Genomic DNA, 18619 nt, shown 5'->3' on the forward strand with positions numbered 1-18619 from the left:
ACAAATAACTAGAAAATAAAATCTAATAATATATATAATTTACAATAACATTTTTAAAACTGAAAACTAGGAAACAATACTGAGAAAAACTGAATAAGATATAAATAGACACATGTATTCACTGCTCATGTACTGAATAACACTATGCTGTTAAGATGCCCATTCTTTTCCAAAGTTCTCTATAGATTTAACACGATCAAAATATCAGCACACTTTTTTTTTTAGAAATTGACAAGTTGATTCTAAGATTTATATGGAAATTCAAGGTATCTAGATCTTGTTTTGCAAAAGAAGAGCAGAGTTGGAGAACTTTATCACCTGAGTTCAAGAGTTGCTCTAAAACTATAGTAATCAAGACAGTCTGGGATTGCCCTAAGGATGGACAAATAGAAATCAATGGAACAAAATAGAGAGCTCATAAAGAGATCTTCACATTTAACCTCAGTTGGTATTTGAGAAAGGCAGCAAAACAATTCAATAGGGAAAGGAATATCTTCTTAACAAAAGCACTGAAATAAATATTCTAATATTAAAAAAAAAAAAATGAAACCTGACCCTCCCTTATTCAACACACAAAAAGCAATTTAACATAGACCATGAACCTAAATAGAAGATCCATAAACCTTCTAAAAAACACTTTGGAGAGTATCTTCACAACCTTGGAGTTGACAAAGAGTACTTTAAACAAGACTGTAGGCACTAACCATAGAAGAAAAAAATGATAAACTGGACTTTATCAAAATTTTAAATTTCTGTTCATGAAAAGATACCACTGAAAAAATAAATAGGCAAGCCACAGTTTAGGAAAAAACATTTACAACACATAGCTGACAAAGGATACAAACACAAAACACGTAAAGAATTTTTTGGAATCAACAATATTTTTTTAAAAAGTGGAAAAAAAATTAGGCAAAATTCTTAAACACTCACTTTGCAAAAGACGATAAATGGCCACTAGATTCTGAAAAGATGTTCAACATCATTAATCATCAGAGAAATGAAAAGTAAAACCTCAAGAAGGTACCACTTCACACCCTACAGAATGGCTAAAATCAAATCACATTATCAAATTTGGAGCAAGCAGAACACTCACGTATTGTTACTGGTAGAAATGGAAAACGGAAAAACATCATCTTCTTATAAAGTTAAACATACACCTGCCCTATGATCCAGAAATTCCAATCCTGGTTACTTACTGAAAAGACATGAAAACATATATCCACGGAAATATTTGTACAAGAATGTTCAAAAGAGATTCATTCATACTAGCCGGAAATGGAAACAACCCAAATATTTATCAACAGGAGACTGGATAAAGTATGGCATAGTAATACAATACTCCTCATCAATTAAAAGGAACAAACCACAGACACATAGTACAACATAGAAAAATGTCCAAAAAAATATTATGTTGAGTGAAAGAAGCCTGACACAAAAGAGCACACAACACGTGGTTATAATTATATGAAGTCTGAGAACATCTAAGGTAATAGAAATTAGCTAAGGGATTAGAAAATAGCTCCTCTGACGTTGAGAGGGGTGCAAATTGACTGCAAAGGGCAACTTTCTGGAATAATGGAGTTATTTTACATACTGTTTGAGGTGATGGTTGCATGGACATATGCAATAGTCAAAACGCAACAAACCAAATACTTAAGGATATTATATTACAAATAATACCTGAAGTTAAAAAGTAATATAGGTACAATATATAAAGGAAAATGGTACATATTTCACTGATGGTTATATAAAGTTCTTAACACAGTTCTAGATACATAATAAGTCAGAGTTGAGCACAGTGGCTGGCAAACCTGACAACCAAAACATTTTCTTATGATGTTATCTTAGACATGGTGCCTTACTCCAAGAAGTGAGCTCATATGTGTAATGAAAACAAACAAAACACTGAATGGAAGGACAGAGGTCAGAGATCCAATCACCATCCACATTCTCTTGCACAAGTTATTTGGTCTCTTGTATAATGAGATCATCACCCCTGTCTTGCACACAACTTCTTGTGAAGAGGAAAAGACAGTTCAAAGTGAACGTGTTATGAAAAACTTTAAGGTTCTGGAAAAATGTTTGGAATCATTATGATGAACAACCACCAAATGCAGTGTCACGGAAGCCATTGTGATTCTGTTTCCTTCCAGACTGCACCAGTCATAAGGGTCCTGAAGGAGTAGGAGTTAAAGTGTTGCCTTTAAAAGATAAAACCGAGCTTGCAATCCAACCTAACATGCTTTATCTGGGAAAGGACACCTTTAATTTGCTCCTGGAATCAGTGAAAGGGAAGCTGTAGAGAGAAACATAAGCTCCCAGCCAGCCTCTTGGATGAACGGGGAAATTCAATCTCGACCACAGACAAAAGATGGAGGAATAAACAGGCCCATCAGGATTCCTGATTGTTCAGATGCAGCCCTCCACTGAGGACAGTTGAGGAAATTACATTTTTTGGTGAACTTGCCTTTTTTTTTTTTTTTTTAATCACATTCCTCACCCTCAGTGAGTACTAAAACCCTGCCATGTTTAGCTTTTATAATGTGGGCCATTTGTGATTTGCATAGATACACAGTACAAATTAAATCCCCTTGCTTTATTTTCTTTAATAAATCACAAAAAGTAAACCTTGGCATATTTTCCATTTTAAATTACTTTATCCAAATTTACCTGAAGATTTTATTCAACTATCATTTGATTTAATACTTTTCTGAAATATATACAACTGGGATAACTTTTAGAAAGAGTGATGCTAAGAAAAAGTGTTGGAGACCTCACAAAACTCTTGTCTCTGACATAGTTTTCCACACAGAATGATCTGGGGGAAAAAACAAAAACCACAACCATAACAACAAAAACCCAGCTCTGTAAAAACGTTCTGTGGGAAAGTAAGCTAGGGAAATGCACTTCTCAATCTCCCTGTTCATAAGCAAAGGGGTAACACAAATATGAGATGTCGGGACAGGTCCTATAACAAAGGGCTTCAGCTAATTTGAACATGGAAGTTAAAATAAAATAAAATACTCATTAATATCACACTTGGGGAAATGCTACATTATCATTTCACATGAACCGGAATCTGTGATACTTTGTGCAACTCTGTGAATAATGATCCTGAAGCTTCAATTTAAAGAGGAAACTTGGAAGTTGGGCTCAAAGTCCCATCACAAATTTCACTGTTCATTTTGCAAAAACAACTAATTTATCATTTGATTCTAACTTCCCTGGAGTTTATTTTCCAGGGCAGAAAGAAAAAAGACAGAGCAAGAATAGATACAGAGGGGAAAACAGTGATAGCTCTAATTTGGGACTTAAAGGTATCCTGGCTTCGGTGAGTTAGATCATCAACAATGAAGGGAAGGTTATGTTTAGAGACAGAAAGCGCTTCCTGCGTTTGGACACTCATTAGCCTTCGAGAAAGGAAATATGGGTTTTCTCTGAGCTTCAAGTGACCTTAAGCAAGAAGTTTCACCTTTTTTATCCTAGATCCTCATGTGCAAAAGACAGTTGATAATATCTGCCCTAGCAATCTAGGTCTGCAGTGGGGATAATATTCAAGGGAAAGGATGTATTTAAATGTTTTGAAAAATGCAAAACGCTGTCAAATGTGAAGTATGGTTAATGTATAAATTTCAAAGGCAGAGGAGCTGGGCACCTTGTAGAGAGGGTCAGAGACCAGGAATGACTGGCAATTTTCCCAGTAAGTACATAATTGCTGCTCAACATCTAGCACAGGCTTTCTCTTACCCCTTTGGGATGGTGGTGGAGATGTTTGGTTTGGAGGCTGCCGAAATGGCCAGCAGCTAAGAAAGTGCACAGTTTTTAATTTTTTCAGGCTTAAATCAATCAGAGAAGTTCCCTGACCTTCCAGTATTGCCAAGAAATTTAATAGGGAGAAATATAAGTAAATCACAAAGAAGCTCAAAGAATATGAATTTCCTAGAGAACTAAAGGTTTTCACTGGTGAACTTTATCATTTGTGTGTGTGTTAACGTGAAGACACTCTGATATTTCCAATAAATGCACATCACATTTCTGCATATATGGAACTCAGGTATCTGCTCTCTAGTTATTGGGAATCTTTCAACACAATGAAGATAACCTTTCTGTAATATTTAAATTCAAATGGCTAATAAAACCACCCTAAATATACTGAAATCTGCAGAAGTTACATTTTTCTTCATCCTTTGTATTCAAATTCCCGTCTTTGTATGAATTCTCTCTCTGTTCTATACCTTGCTCCAATACTGCCCTGGTCCCTTCACCCCCAACAAAGGACAACCTCCACACAATGTGGCCCTCAACTGACAGCTGATGTGCAATCAAAGAATTAAGCTAATTCAAGGCAAGTAAATTTAAATGTTATATGTAGACATTCCAGCTTAAAAATTTCCCTGAAAATGTCCACCTCCTTAGAAAATTCTCATGGGCTCGTTCTCCTCTCTGGGCCACTATGAACCCTTGCTCTTCTTTCTTCTCCAAGCTTCCCCCAGAAATAAAGTAAACAATTTGTGAATGAAAAATATTTCCTGCCATACCAGTAAACAAAGGATGTTACAGCCATCAAGCCATCACATTACAGCTCCCCCTGATGGTCAGCCCTGAGGGAACTCAGGATGGAAACAGAATGCCAGCCATCAACCCAAAAGCCACTGCAGCTACCCTTCATCGGTGCACCCTGGGTCAACACAGGATGGGAAAACACAGGATACTGGCCCCAGATAGCTGAGGTACATATCTAAGGAATGATTTTAGTGAGCCCAGACTTTTGCATCTTCCCATACATAGAAAAGTGCTAAATTCATTACCTTGAGATGTCTGGTTTTCTTTAATAATAATCTTTTGATATTCGGACTACCTGGTTTTTGTAACAAAACTCACAGGAGTATCCCTTACCTCTCTGGATCAGTCCCTCAGAGCAATCTGAGAGGCTGTCTCCCGGCCTTCAAGTCATCAGAAATTCCACCAAATAAAACATAAATTGGAGGCTGTGCATATTTTTCAGTTGACAAATTTATATTTTAGCATTAACGAGAATTACAATCTATTATAATTTAAAATAAAGACATTTCTCCAAAGCAGACATACAGATTGCTAACAAACACATGAAAGGATGCTCAACATCACTAATCATTAGGGAAATGCAAATCAAAACTACAATGAGATATCACCTCACACCAGTGAGAATGGCCATCAAAAAATCTACAAACAATAAATGCTGGAGAGGGTGTGGAGAAAAGGGAACCCTCTTGCACTGTTGGTGGGAATGTAAATTGATACAGCCACTATGGAAAACAGTATGGAGGTTCCTTAAAAAACTAAAAATAGGACTACCATATGACCCAGCAATCCCACTACTGGGCTTATACCCTGAGAAAACCATAATTCAAAAAGTCATGTACCACAATGTTCATTGAGGCACTATTTACAATAGCCAGGACACGGAAGCAACCTAAGTGTCCATCGACAGATGAACGGATAAAGAAGATGTGGCACATATATACAATGGAATATTACTCAGCCTTAAAAGGAAACAAAATTGAGTCATTTGTAGTCAAGTGGATGGACCTAAAGTCTGTCATACTGAGTGAAGTGAGTCAGAAAGAATAAAACAAATACCATATGCTAACACATATATATGGAATCTAAAAAAAAAAAAAAAAAAAAAAGGTCATGAAGACCCTAGGGGCAGGACAGGAATAAAGATGCAGACCTACTAGAGAATGGACTTGAGGACACGGGGAAGAGGATGGGGAAGCTGGGACAACGTGAGAGAGTGGCATGGATATATATACACCACCAAATGTAAAACCGACAGCTGGCGGGAAGCAGCCGCATAGCACAGGGAGATCAGCTTGGTGCTTTGTGACTACCTAGAAGGGTGGGATAGGGAGGGTGGGAGGGAGATGCAAGAGGGAAGAGATATGGGGATATATGTATACGTATAGGCAATTCACTTTGTTATATGGCAGCAACTAACACAACAATGTAAAGCAATTATACTCCAACAAAAATGTAAAATTAATAAAGACTACAGGCAGGAACAAAGTACAATTTAAATATTAACTTGATTTTTCTCAGGAGAGAGATGAAAACAGTGGAACGGAGACTAAGGGAACATACCATTGCCTCTATATTCTGAAGCTTATGAATGAGCTAAGAGTAAATGAAAGGGTGAAATCCTGAAAGAAATGGCCTTTGTTAGGCCATTCTTCTTTTTGCAGTAAAATTAGAGCTCCATATGATTTTTATGTGGATAAGAAAGGATTGAATTTCTTTGTAGAATAAGGTAGGAAAGAAGTTGTACTGTGTAAAGCTTGATGGTCAGTAAATGTGTGTTCGTTTTATTATTCATATATATTGCACATATTCTATGTTGATTCATTACAAACTCATTTTTTAAAAAGTCAAGCCATTTTTCCCACACTTAAAAGAAACTGAAAGCTAAAAGAGAAGTATTTCAATAAAAACTACCTAGTTCCATTTTTTTGTATTATTATCAATGTCAGTAAGAGTATAGAAGGAAAAATGGCTACGGAAGGTGGTTTGCTCAGTGAGTTGGTATCTTTTCTATTTCTGCAGAAGGAGCAGCTCAGGAAAACTTCACATCTCAGTGGACTCTGGCCTGCCTTAAGGAGTGAAGTAGGACCCAAGTTCTAGTACAAACTCATAAACTAAGAAACAGTGACCTTGAAAAAGGCATTTCTCTGAAATTTATTTGTGAAGCAAGGATTATATTTTCCAACCACGAGCGATTACCAAATTCAAATTCTTATTTTATCGATAAAGAAATTGAAAACGGAACTTGCCCAGGGGTACTGATGCTCTGATCACAAAGCCTCCGGTAGAACCCAGGTCCTGCGCTGCCAGTGGTCTAGCTACTGAATAGACTTAACAAGAAGCCCCTGCCCTGTCGACCTAACAGGATTTTTAGGGTAACGTGCAAGCAAAATGTAAAAGTACCTAAAGGACTGTCATTCCTTGGCTTGAAGTGAAGGGTTGCTACTTCCTGCCTAAGATCAGGATGGATCCACTTGTTCCTACTTCTGACATTTTCCCCCTTCAGTTTTTTGGAATTAAGTCAGGGTTAACACTTTTTCGTTTCAAAGCTGAAGCAAGTTAGTCACATTTCTCTGGCCAACAGTGACATCTGGTGGACACCTTAAAAAATGTCTGCCTTTGCTCTGAGCGATTGAACGTTCTAGGACCACATGAGTCTTCAAGCATCACATAGCAAGTGCAGGATAAACAACATTACAGAGACTTGGTTCTTACCATGGTATGGGGGATCAAGAAAACAAAGAGGATTATAAAGTAAGTTTTCGTAATAATCAAGAGAATTTCCAAGGATCTAGAAACCAACCAAAGAAATATTTTTTGAATAGGCTGCAGACATCTCCCTGGTAGCTCACTACTTCTTAACACAGTATGTTTAATGTATGGAATCAATAAATGAAAAGCACATTTTATTCTTTTCTTCCTCTTTACTCTTTTCATCATTGCCAAAGAAGGGGCAACTTTGGAAAAACAAAAACAGAACAAAATGACAACAACCATGACAATAAAGAAATCTAATATCTAGCTTTGAGGTTCAAGAAGTCTAAACACGTGTGACGAATCCACAGGAGGATTTAGATGCAGCTGTGAAAGAATGATCCAGATTAAGACAGGGAAAGTTTCTTGGGTGGGTGGGCGGGCAGCAGGAGGTTTCTGAGAACTGCAGAGAGAGTGGAAGAGAGAGAGGAAGTTGATGAACTCATCAGGTTCAGCTGTTCCACGCTGTGGCCGTTTCCAAGGAGAGGGACTCCATCAGGGAATGATCCCCTCACGTCTCAGCAAATGATGCCACAGAGGGTTTTGCAGATGTTCTTTTGCACCAGCAGTTAAGGAAGCAGCAGACTGTTCCTGCACTCGCAGGACCACATGAGACCACACATCTGATAGGTCAGGGCAGCAGGACCGAGCAGACAATGACCTTGGCTATCTCAGTGGATGTCAACATGGACTGATGGCATCAAAGATGAGATGGTCCCCCCTTCTTACCTCTCCACCTCCATGATGCTAAATAAACGGTGATGGTTCATTTTATGTGTCAGCTTGGCTAGGCCACAGTACCCAGATATTTGGTCAGTTATTCTAGAGGTTTCTGTGAAGGTATTTTTGAGATGAAATTAACATTTAAATTAGTAAACTGAGTAAAGCAGATCACCCTCCATAACGTGTGTAGGCTTCATGCAATCAGTTAAAGGCCTCAATAGAAAAAGATGGCAGTTCCCAGAAGAGAGAATTCTCACAGCAGACTGTCTGCAGACCCGAACTGCAACTGCTCCCTGGGTCTCCAGCCTGTCAGCCTACTCTGCAGATTTTGAATTTGAACCTCCACAAACACATGAACCAGTTCCTAAAAATAAATCTCTCTCGAGATTAGAGACCGAGATACAAGATACACACACACATCTTACTGTCCTATTGGTCTGTTTCTCTGGAGAACCCTTACTAATACATAAAGCCCTGAGATTAGACACAACTCAGGATAAAGTATACAAATACGTTAGGGGAGAGAGGTTTATTGATAGTAAGACACTATTACTCCTGGTGGAGTGGAAGATCTAAACAGGAAATAAATTGTTATGGAAAAATAACTTTCTGTACATTTAGGTTTATACGCTAAGGTGCTACATCAATGAGGAAAGGAGAGTCATAGGGGAAACGTGCTTTTATGCTGGAGTAAGTGAATCCAGGGCAGAACAGTCAAGTGCCTGTTATTTTTGCCCTTCTTTTGTAACACTGACTTGTCAGATTCATCACCAGCATTGTTTTCAAAAAACCATTTAAACGTCATTTTTCATTAAAGGAAATATACAATGCCACACTGTTACATAAATTTCTAATACTTAAAAAATTGTCTTAAACTGCATGTCAGAATGAGTATAATGCATCTTAATTCATCTCAAAATATGTACCTTTAGAGTGTGTTATTTTCAGGTATAGGAGATCTGCTTTTCTTAGTGAGGGAATAAGCTAGTTATTACTTTGATGAGAAAATTCTCATTTGAGAAGTTTCTTGCTTTCTCCTACATGGCCGTTGACTCATATAAGAATAAATAATATTTTTACAACAATTTTCAATTCATCAGTGATTTACTTTTAGATCTTACGTTATACAATCTTCCTGCTATCGTTACTTTGATTTGTTGCTGATTTTTTCCTAATTAATTTTTAACACTACTCAGGAAATGGCTTTCCAAAGGAAAATGTTTTAAATTTTTTTTAACTATCCTTCCACTAATAATTCAAAGACATTAACCCCAAATGCATGTTTAATTCTCATATGAATCTTGTGTTTACCAGAGAAGAGCTTATACTAGCTTCTAAAACAGAAAAATATCTATATCAGCAAGATACAGCCCAGGAGAGATATACTGTCATTTTGATATAATACACCTGTTTACTGTATCTATCTGGGAATAAAACGAGGGAATTGATTTGGCCTGTGCAATGTTTGAGCAGTGAGTCACCTAAAAAAAACAACAAAAAAAAACAGGTCAACAGCAATACCTGAGCTACTGTGACAAAAGTCACAAACTGGGCTAAGAGAGGTTGTAAAGAGTCTCAGGGATCCATCCCTCTGCCAGGGTTAACGCAATACATCTTAACACTTCAGAAGAACTGGATGAGACCCTTTCAAAATATTTTACTAGAGAAAATTTTAGGCATTTTTCTTTTTATCTACTGAGAAAAATGACAAGATATTGTATCATCTCAGAGGCTGAATAATGGTAATTTTTTAAACCACTTTCATATACTTTATGTCCATCCTGGTATCCCAAAGTCTTTAAAGGGTGTTCCTCAAATTTAAAAAAAAAAAAAAAAGATAATGACCTTAGCTTTAAAAAAAAGATATTTCCCTCTATCTGTATCTCTAACAATATACATATGCTATATAACCATATATACGCTATATAAGCATATATATGTATTTGCTTAATCCTCACAACAATACTATGACATGAAAAAAAACACAGCACAGACAGAAGAAAAAGCAAGGTCTGGTGTGCTTGAGGACTCTCTGTCCTTCCCCGGTGACCAGCCCGGCCCGGAGAGCTGTCTCACTTGCTATGGGTGAAAGGTCAAAAGCCACAACAGGAAATGAGGGAGGAGAGACAAAGGACCGGAAACTTGTTGCCTTAAGATGGATTAAGCCTGTCTCCTCCTGTGAGTGGCCTAGTAGCACCATCGTTAATTAAGAAGAACAGCAATGTGCTCGGCTGAGAGAAATTGGCCATATATCTACACTTCCTTTTCCCCATTGGCTGGATAAGTTAGGTTTGCAGACACATTCGAAGTTTCGTCTCTGTCAAATCCAGGGTTTTGTTTAATATAGAAGGATAAATAACCAGATGTTGATGGAAATGAAGCAATGCTCCATTCAAAAATTTAATCTTTCTGGCCTTTGTTAAAGAAACTTCAGGGAAAACTGATGACCATAAAGATTTATATTTATTAATCTAGGGGTATTTCTTCCTAGCGCCCTGGAATGATAATAGTTATTTGAGTTGTGGCTGGATAATGGAGACTATTGACCCAGGGAGTCCCCTTATGGTTAACGCTTATTAATCACTTTTATAATTAAAAATAAATATCTCAACTCAAGTCTATTTTTTCATATGCAAAGAATATTTATCAGAATAAAACTTTCTAGATACCCTTTTCTCAATTATTTTTTAAAAAATAACTCCTCATATTGGGTAAGTCCAATTAATTGAACATCATCCCATATATTATACATAGATAAAATACTTATGCTTAATATATATGGAATTCTTTATTTTAATAATTCTAAACAGTATAATAAACTGCTTTGTAAACCACAATAGCTTTATTTCCGTTTATATAAATGGTGTGCACTCACTGAAAAAATTCAAATGCAAAATATTATAAACTAAAAATAGCCTCCCATCCTACCTCCCAGAGAAAAGCAAGTTTAATATCTTCGTGACTAGCCTTCAGATATTTCCCCACGCATACACTCAGAAATATAGATGTGGGTCACACAAACACCCAAAAAATGTACATACTAGTATGTATGTTATTCTGGAAATAGCCAAAGACTACTTAAAGAAGAATGCACACAGGTTATTTGTTTGGAGTCTGCTCTAGCAAGGGATTCAGCCGCCACCGCTTGCATCTGGCAGAGACTCAGAGGCAGGCAGGGACGTGGACCGCCTGAGAGTGGGAAAAAGAAAGTTTCAGGCATGCTGGCTGGAGGTGACAGGCCTGGGGAAGCTCCAGGCAGGCTAACTATTAGAAGCAGGGCCTATTATGTGACTGGGGAGGAGAACAGACTTGGCTTTCTCCGCATAGTTCAGTTAGAAGCAGGGGTAAAGAAAAAGGGAACCTGGAAGTTGTGGACCAAGCCCTCTCTATTCTGAGCTATGTGCTGCAGAAGTTCTGGTTTGCCGTCCCGAGCTGGTTGAAGCTCCCTTAGCTACAGAGCTTGAAGGTCAGAATTCTATTGTCACACATGACCTGGCCATCGTATATTCGTATATTCAGGTCCTCACGATCCATGATTTGGATATAACTTGGATTTTTCTAATAATAGGTTCAAAGAAAACTCACTGATAATGTTATTTTTAATGGCTGAACATGATTTCATTTTACAGATATGCTATACTCTCGTACCTATCTTATAGATATGCTATAATACTAATCCTCTTTTTAATGCCATTTGAAACATTTCAAATTGTATTTTAACAATGATGAAGTTTCCTTGGAGATAGTTATATTTATCCACTTATATGTTAAATATAAATTTCGAGTCAAATTTCACAGTTAAATACATTTGTACATATTGAATTGGAATACAGAATGCTAAACTGCTCTTCAGTTGAAACACTTAACTCCTTAAGTGAACGAAAGTGACAGATATCATTAATACATTTTTTTTAAATTGCTGATTCTACAGATGACAAATTTTCATTGACTTATGGAGTTGACCGTCTCTTGTATTTATTGACCATTTGTATTTTTCTTTTCTCAATTGTCAACTCATGTTATTTACCCATGTTTTTATCGGTATGATCTATTTTTCTTTTGATTTATGAGCTCTTTACTTTTCATGCTGGGGAATTTTTCCAACTTCTCATTAGTCTTTTTGATTTTTAAATGGTGTTGTGCTTTGTTTCTACTACACAAAGTGCTTACTTCTAGTGCTATTTGGAAAGTTACAAAGATTTTCTGGCTACACATTAAGGGTTATGGCCAGATGGCCCTGTTGTCTTTAGAGACAGTGAAGACCGTCAGATCTGAAAGGCAGACCTATACCTTTATTGTTGTGATTAGAAAATAAAGTCACTTAAAAGAACAAGAAGAATATTTTCTTAATTAGTCCATAAAAGGGAACCAAATACTTTATTTTAATAATATCTATCCCAAAACTCAGGCAATGCTTTATCACCTACCAACCCAGGTGACATCCTTTTATACACTCAACTTCTGGCATTTTCTCAGTTTAATTTATAATCCTCAACTTATAATTATAGACACAAGGTGAACACTAACCCCTCAGGCTTTCTTTTCCACTCTTGCTGAGAGGTACTTAATTAGCAACTTGATTTATCCACATATAGAAGCTGAACGGCCTCCAGTTAATGAGCTGGGTGACCAGGACCACAGGCTTCTCCTCCCACAAGAGGTCTCCAGCAGAGCTTCTCAGCATCCTTGCTCTCTACCCACAAGAGACCCCCTCTAATCTCTCTTCAATCTGGTAACTAACTACTTCCCATGAGTGTCTTAGTAGTTCTCAATTCTGGCTATATACACTACGGAATATATAAAAAATTTTCCTGACTGCCTCATTCCATTACCAGAAATTCTGATTTAATTGATTGACAGTGAAACCCCACCATCAGTACGCTTGAAAAAAAAAAAAAAGTTCTCCATTTAGTTCAAATGTCCATCCGAGGTTAAAAATCAGTATCTTTTGTTTACTCATTTTTCCCTTACTTTTTATCAAAAGGCCAGGTATATCATACAATTTGTCTTCCGCAACAGATCTGTCAATTATAAAATGACTCCAGCATGAGTTAGCTTGCTTAACTAAGTCTACCTTTTAAAATATTCTAGGGACCTTCAAGATGGCAGAGGAGTAAGACGTGGAGATCACCTTCCTCCCCACAAATACATCAGAAATGCATCTACATGTGGAACGACTCCTACAGAACACCTACTGAACGCTGGCAGAAGACCTCAGACCTTCCAAAAGGCAAGAAACTCCCCACGTACCTGGGTAGGGCAAAAGAAAAAAGAAAAAACAGAGACAAAAGAATAGGGACGGGACCTGCACTTCTGTGAGGGAGCTGTGAAGGAGGAAAGGTTTCCACACACTAGGAAGCCCCTTTGCGGGCGGAGATGAGAGGGTGAGCAGGGTGGGAAGCTTCAGAGCCACGGAGGAGAGCACAGTAACAGGGGTGCAGAGGGCAAAGTGGAGAGATTCCTGCACAGAGGATCGGTGCCAACCAGCATTCACCAACCCGAGAGGCTTATCTGCTCACCCGCCGGAGTGGGCGGGGGCTGGGAGCTGAGGCTCTGGCTTTGGAGGTCAGATCCCAGGGAGCAGACGGGGGTTGGCAGGGTGAACACAGCCTGAAGGGGGCTAGTGCGCCACAGCTAGCCGGGAGGGAGTCCGGGAAAAAGTCTGAGCCTGCCGAAGAGGCAAGAGACCATTGTTTCAGGGTGCGCAAGAAGAGGGGATTCAGAGCACCGCCTAAATGAGCTCCAGAGATGGGCGCGAGCCGCAGCTATCAGCACAGACACCAGAGATGGGCATGAAATGCTAAGGCTGCTGCAGCCACCAAGAAGCCTGTGTGCAAGCACAGGTCACTATCCACACCTCCCCTCCTGGGAGCCTGTGAAGCCCACCACTGCCAGGGTCCTGTGATCCAGGGACAAGTTCTCCAGAAGAACACACGGCACGCCTCAGGCTGGTGCAACGTCACACTGGCCTCTGCTGCCGCAGGCTCGCCCAGCATTCCAATTATAACCACCGTACCTCACCCCAGGTTGACTGAGCCAGAGCCCCCTAATCAGCCGCCCCTTTAACCTCATCCTGTCTGGGTGGGAACAGAAGCCTGAGGGCAACCTACATGCAGAGGTGAGGCCAAAACCAAAGCTGAACCCCGGGAGCTGTGCAAACAAAGAAGAGAAAGGGAAATCTCTCCCAGCAGCCTCGGGAGCAGCGGATTAAATCCCCACAAGCAACTTGAGGTACCCTGCATCTGTGGAATACCTGAATAGACAACGAATCAACCCAAAATTGAAGCAGTGGACCTTGGGAGCAAATGCAGACATGGGGTTTGCTGTCTGCGACTGAACTGTTTCTGATTTTTATGTTTATCTTAGTATAGCTTTTAGCACTTGTTATCATTGGTGGATTTATTTATTGGTTTGCTTGCTCTCTTTTTGTTACCTCTATTTTTTATTTTAATAATTTTTTTGACTTTTTTATTTTAATTATTTTATTTTATTTTATATTCTTTTTTTTCTAATTACCTTTTTTTCTTTCTTTTCTTTTTTTCTCCCTTTTCTTCTAAGCTGCATGGCTGACAGAGTATTGGTGCTCTGGCCTGGTGTCAGGCCTGGCCCTCTAAGGTGGGAGAGCCGAGTTCAGGACACTGGACCACCAGAGACCTCCCGGTGCCACGTAATATCAATCAGCGAGAGCTCTCCCAGAGATCTCCGTCTCAACACTAAGACCCAGCTTCACCCAATGGCCAGCAAGCTCCAGTGCTGAACACCCCATGCCAAACAACTAGCAAGACATGAACACAACCACACCCACCAGCAGAGTAGCTGCCTAAAATCACACTAAGTTCACAGACACCGCAAAACACACCACCAGACATGGCCCTGCCCACCAGAAAGACAGACACCAATCCCCTCCACCAGGAATCCTACACAAGCCACTGAACCAACCTTACCCACTGGGGGCCGACACCAAAAACAACGGGAGATTAAGAACCTTCAGCCTGCGCAAAGGAGACCCCAAACACAGAAAGTTATGCAAAATGAGAAGACAGAGAAATTCGCAGCAGATGAAGGAGCAAGGTAAAAACCCACCAGACCAAACAAATGAAGAGGAAATAGGCAGTCTACCTCAAAAAGAATTCAGAATAATGATAGTAAAGATGATCCAAAAGCTTGAAAATAGAATGGAGAAAATATAAAGACACATTTAACAAGGACCTAGAAGAACTAAAGAGCAAACAAACAATGATGAACAACACAATAAATGAAATTAAAAATTCTCTACAAGGAAACAATAGCAGAATAACTGAGGCAGAAGAATGGATAAGTGACCCGGAAGATAAAATAGTGGAAATAACTACCACAGAGCATAAAAAAGAAAAAAAAATGAAAAGAATTGAAGACAGTCTCAGAGACCACTGAGAAAACATTAAACGCACCAACATTCAAATTATAGGGGTCCCCGAAGCAGAAGAGAAAAAGAAAGGGGCTGAGAAAGTATCTGAAGTGATTATAGTTGAAAACTTCCCTAATGTGGGAAAGGAAATAGTCAATCAGGTCCAGGAAGCACAGAGAGTCCCATACAGTATAAATCCAAGGAGACACACATTAAATCAAACTATCAAAAATTTAAAACAAAGAAAAAACATTAAAAGCAGCAAGGGAAAAGCAACAAATAACATACAAGGGAATCCCAATAACGTTAACAGCTGATCATTCAGCAGAAACTCTGCAAGCCACAAGGGAGTGGCAGGACATATTTAAAGTGATAAAAGGGAAAAACCTACAACTAAGATTGCTCTACCCAGCAAGGATCTCATACAGATTTGACAGAGAAATTAAAACCTTTACAAGCAAAGGCTAAGAGAATTCATCATCACCAAAGGAGCTCTACAACAAATGCTAAAGGAACTTCTCTAGGCAGGAAACACAAGAGAAGGAAAAGACCTACAATAACAAACCGAAAACAATTAAGAAAATGGTAATAGGAACATACATATCGATAATGAGCTTAAATGTAAATGGATTAAATGCTCCAACCAAAAGACACAGACTTGGCTGAATGGATACCAAAACAAGACCTATATTTATGCTGTCTACAAGAGACCCACTTCAGACCCAGGGATACATACAGACTGAAAGTGAGGGGATGGAAAAAGATATTCCATGCAAATGGAGATCAAAAGAAAGCTGGAGTAGCAATTCTCATATCAGACAAATAGACTTCAAAATAAAGACTATTACAAGAGACAAAGAAGGACACTAAATAATGATCAAGGGATCCATCCAAGAATAAGATATCACAATAGTAAATATTTCTGCACCCAATATAGGAGCACCTCAATACACAAGGCAAATGCTAACAGCCATAAAAGGGGAAATCGACAGTAACACAATAATAGTACGGGACTTTAACACCCCACTTTCACCAATGGACAGATCATCCAAAATGAAAATAAATAAGGAAACACAAGCTTTAAATGACACATTAAACAAGATGGACTTAATTGATATTTGTAGGACATTCCAACCAATAACAACAGAATACACTTTCTTCTCAACTGCTCATGGAACATTCTCCAGGACAGATCAAATCTTGGGTCACAAATCAAGCTTGGTAAATTTAAGAAAACTGAAATCACATGAAGTATCTTTTCCGACCACAACGCTATGAGACTAGATATCAATTACAGGAAAAAAACTGTAAAAAATACAAACACATGGAGGCTAAACAATACGCTAGTAAATAACCAAGAGATCACTGAAGAAATCAAAGAAGAAATCAAAAAATACCTAGAAACAAATGAGAATGAAAACACGACAACCCAAACATACTGGATGCAGCAAAAAGCAGTTCTAAGAGGGACGTTTATAGCAATACAATCCTACCTCAAGAAACAAGAAAAATCTCAAATAACAACCTAACATTACACCTAAAGGAATTAGAGAAAGATGAACAAAAAAAACCCCCAAAGTTAGCAGAAGGAAAGAAATCATAAAGATCAGATCAGAAATAAATGAAAAAGAAATGAAGGAAAAAATAAAAAAGATCAATACAACTAAAAGCAGGTTCTTTGAGAAGATAAACAAAAATTGATAAACCACTAGCCAGACTAATAAAGAGAAAAAGGGAGAAGACTCAAATCAACAGAATTAGAAATAAAAAAGGAGAAGTAACAACTGACACTGCAGAAATAAAAAGGATCATGAGAGATTACTACAAGCAACTATATGCCAATAAAATGGACAACCTGGAAGAAATGGACAAATTCTTAGAAATGCACAATCTTCCAAGACTGAACCAGGAAGAAATAGAAAATATAAACAGAACAATCACAAGCACCGAAATTGAAACTGTGATTAAGAATCTTCCAACAAACAAAAGCCCAGGACCAGATGGCTTCACAGGCGAATTCTATCAAACATTTAGAGAAGAGCTAACACCTACCCTTCTCAAACTCTTCCAAAATATAGCAGAGGGAAGAACACTCCCAAACTCATTCTACAAGGCCACCATCACCCTGATACCAAAACCAGACAAAGATGTCACAAAAAAAGAAAGCTACAGGCCAATGATCACTGATGAACATAGATGCAAAACTCCTCAACAAAGTACTAGCAAACAGAATCCAACAGCACATTAAAAGGATCATACACCATAATCAAGTGGGGTTTATCCCAGGAATGCAAGGATTCTTCAATATAAGCAAATCAATCAATGTGATACACCATATTAACAGACTGAAGGATAAAAAACATATGATACTCTCAATAGATGCAGAAAAAGCTTTCTACAAAATTCAATGTCCATTTATGATAAAAACTCTCCAGAAAGTGGGCACAGAGGGAACATACCTCAACATAATAAAGGCCCTATATGACAAACCCACAGCTAACATCATTCTCACAGTGAGAAGCTGAAAGCATTCCCTCTAAGATCAGGAACAAGACAAGGCTGTCCACTCTCACCACTTTTATTCAAACATAATTTTGGAAGTCCTAACCACAGCAGTCAGAGAAGAAAAAGAAATCAAAGGTATCCAAATCAGAAAAGAAGTAAAGCTGTCACTGTTTGCAGATGACATGACATTATACACAGAGAATCCTAAAGAGTCTACCAGAAAACTACTAGAGCTAATCAATGAATTTGGTAAAGTAGCAGGATACAAAATTAATGCACAGAAATCTCTTGCATTCCTATACACTAATGATGAAAAATCTGAAAGAGAAATTAAGGAAACACTCCCATTTATCACTGCAACAAAAAGAATAAAATACCTAGGAATAAACCTACCTAAGGAGACAAAAGACTTGTATGCAGAAAACTACAAGACACTGATGAAAGAAATTAAAGATTTCTTTACAAATCTTTAAATACAAAGAGATGGAGAGATGTACCATGTTCTTGGATTGGAAGAATCAACATGGTGAAAATGACTATACTACCCAAAGCAATCTACAGATTCAATGCAATCCCTATCAAGCTACCAATGGCATTTTTCACAGAAGTAGAACAAAAATTGCACAATTTGTATGGAAACACAAAAGACCCCAAATAGCCAAAGCAATATTGAGAAAGAAAAACGGAGCT

The sequence above is a fragment of the Balaenoptera physalus genome (genome assembly GCF_965194825.1).
Source record: "Balaenoptera physalus genome assembly, chromosome: 1".
NCBI lineage: Eukaryota > Metazoa > Chordata > Mammalia > Artiodactyla > Balaenopteridae > Balaenoptera > Balaenoptera physalus.